We start from the raw sequence: 3225 nt of genomic DNA on the forward strand, positions 1-3225 counted from the left end.
TGTGTGTGTGTGTGTGTTGGCTAGGTGATATATAGATGCTTACCAATGTGTGAGTGTATCAGGGAGTGGGCGTTCCAACCCGCTGGGCTTTTGATCACTTCACAGGCTTCTTTTGGAGAAAGTGGGGACCTGCTGAGAGCTTTTAGTCACACACAGAAAGCAAGAGCATAGAGTGACCGGGCACAGATGGGTTATGGGTAATAAGGGAAAGTATCTGTCTGAAGGTGTTGGATATTGTAGATAAGAGGGTCAAGTTTTGAATTGAGGCCTTGTACTAAAAATGTCATAGAGTTCTGAACTATCCCATTTATATTTCTATTGAAGTAAAGGATCCTCTAGGAAGTGATTAAAGATAATTGAAAGGAGATGCATTTCTATTGTTGGGGTAAAAATATGGAAAAATGCCAATGTGCATTTCAAAATGTGCAACTCTCGGAAGGTTCATAATTTGTATGTATTGTTTTGATACTTGTATTGCAAGTTATTTGTCCAATAAACCATTCCCAAACAGTACAATTCATATATCATTGCAATTATTTTTCTTTATTTTTTTCAATATTTGTACATATCTATCGACCACATCAGTGATAATAATAATTATAAAAATAAATATACTAGTAGAAATAGTAGTAGTAGATGCAAGGTAACTAAATAACTAAAGGAAAAATTACATCAAATCAAAGGGCAGACAAAAAAAAATCATATTAATAATAATAATAAAAAATGAAGAAAAAAAAATGTCCCTATTTGTTTTAGGAAATAATTTGTAGTGCTATTTTTTAGGGTTTAAAATGTGAATAATTTATTTGTTTGTGTACTTATATACATATACTGGTTTCTTTCTTTCCCCTTCCTGTAATGTGGGTAGATTTAATAACATAACAAAACATATAGGCATGTATAAGGTGATGTTTCAGCCTAAGCCTTTTCAGTCACCATATTTGTGATTTGCCGTGAGTTGGTGTGAATGTGAGAGATGTTTGTAAAATTGTTAACCTGGTGATTTGGATCCCATTTGCATTGAGTTGTGTTATCAATGTGTTGTTCTATAACCGCCCAGGGACTAAGGGGCAGAAAATAAAAATTGTGCTAAAACTAAAAACCTGCTACATTCATCTTCCCTTGCTTTGATACAAGGTTCATGTTTAATTGTGCACTCTTTCTGACAAAATAATACATTTACTGTGTGAGTTTACACTGATATGTTTATAACAATTGTTTCATGATGACTGGATACACTATGTGTCCATGATGAGACATTCCCTTTGGCTTATGTTTTCTTAAAGTGGCTGTATGTACCTTTCAGTTTGTGTTGCCAACTTTCCTTAGGTAAGGACTACTAGCCAGTCAGAAGCAGAGTATGAGGGCCCTGACAGTACCATAGGTTAAGACTACTACCAGTCAGGAGCAGAGTATAGAGGGCCCTGACGTTACCTAGGTAAGGACTACTAGCCAGTCAGAGCAGAGCATGAGGCCCTGACAGTACCTAGGTAAGGACTACTACTAGCCATCAAAGCAGAGTATGGCCCTGACGTACCTAGGTAAGGACTACTAGCCAGTCGAAGCAGAGTATGAGGTGTGCCCTGACAGTACCTAGGTAGGACTACTTGCCGTCAGAAGCGAGTATGAGGGCCCTGACAGTACCTAGGTAAGGACTACTAGCCATCAGGAGCAGAGTATGAGGCCCTGACAGTACCTAGGTAAGCACTACTAGCCAGTCAGAAGCAGAGTATGAGGGCCCTGGCAGTACCTAGGTAAGGACTACCTCCAGCCATCAAGCAGATGTAGGGCGTGCCCTGACAGTACCTAGGTAGGACTACTAGCCAGTCAGAAGCAGAGTATGAGGGCGTGCCCTGACAGTACCTAGTGGACAATAGCCTGTCAGAAGCAGAGAATGAGGGCCCTACAGTACCTAGTAAGACTACTAGCCATCAGAGCAGATTAGAGGCGTGCCCTGCAGTACCTAGGTAAAGACTACTAGCCATTCAGGGCAGAGTATGAGGGTCCTACAGTAATGGGTAAGGACTACTAGCCAGTCAAAGCAGAGCATGAGGGCCCTGACAGTTCCTAGGTAAGGACTACTAGCCAGTCAGAAGTAGAGTATGAGGACCTGGCTTACCTAGGTAAGGACTACTAGCCAGTCAGAAGCAGAGTATGAGGGCGTGCCCTGACAGTATCTAGGTAAGGACTACTAGCCAGTCAGAAGAATTATATTTAACACATTAAAGGAACGGGAAAAAGGCAAAAGCATAATATGAGCACTTTAAGAGTTTGTTGCAGCAACCAACGTAATAATAATGTGGAGCTTTAAAGGCTGTGGGAAGATATACTGTAGAGGAAAAAGGGAGTGAAAGGGAGTGAGGTCTCACAAATCATGGCAATAAAGACTGCTGACTCCATGGTTATCCAACCGAGTGGCCATTGAACACACCGCAGCCGCCTAGTGATGGAGGATTAGGGGGTGGGTGGGGGGAGGAGAGAGCCGGAGAGGTGAGTGTGTTCTTACCTCCCTCTGACCTCTGGTTGTGCACTGTCAACGAGTAGTAATCCGCGGAGGAGGGAGATGCAGGGAATGGCTTTATGAGGAAGGAAAAAAAGATGAACAGTGACAGGAGTGTCTTAAAAGTGATGAGAGATGTTCGATTTGTTTGGCATGCTTACAACTACAAAATTGTTTTTATGTGGGCTGTTTCTGAAGAGATTATAAACGTGATTCATCATTCCTGCAGTATGAGGAGGATACAGATACGCCTACCCACTTCCTGCTCACACAGCCAACACCATGTTTAGAGCACACGCTATCCACCCTGGTAAAAAGTGAGGACGGAGGCTGGAATGTCAGATAAAGACATCAAAAGTCAAATCAGCTACATTGGACGTCTTTGAAACGTGAGCCAAGAAACCATGTGGTATATGTAACTAAGTACACATATTTAAATAGACTTATAAGGTACTTGTTATATGGTACTAGTTTATGCTACTTTATACTTCTGCTCCACTGTAGGACTTCAATTAAGAGACAAGTAGTGTCCCCTTTACTTGACAGTTGTTGACAGTACTTGCTAATGATATCCATAAATTCAGTGAATTCGTATTCAAGGGACATGTCACAGTTCTAGGTGTTTCCACTGTTTTGTTTAACTCTTTCACTGTTTTTTTTTTCTTACAATAATTGCGTTTTTCCAAAAGTCATTGAGCAATTGTGTAAAATAATCGTGATTTCAA

The 3225-nt window shown here is 40.8% G+C and overlaps 1 long non-coding RNA gene across 1 annotated transcript; it reads left to right on the forward strand.

The window, feature by feature from the left end:
- The first annotated feature begins 1548 nt into the window (after nucleotides 1-1548).
- Nucleotides 1549-2143, forward strand: LOC116698091 (uncharacterized). Its single transcript, XR_004334107.1, has 3 exons — nucleotides 1549-1576; nucleotides 1789-1967; nucleotides 2124-2143. It is a non-coding gene; the product is annotated as an uncharacterized LOC116698091 (long non-coding RNA).
- Nucleotides 2144-3225: the final 1082 nt, after the last annotated feature.

This window comes from Etheostoma spectabile, chromosome 11, assembly GCF_008692095.1.
Source record: "Etheostoma spectabile isolate EspeVRDwgs_2016 chromosome 11, UIUC_Espe_1.0, whole genome shotgun sequence".
NCBI classification, from domain to species: Eukaryota; Metazoa; Chordata; class Actinopteri; order Perciformes; family Percidae; genus Etheostoma; species Etheostoma spectabile.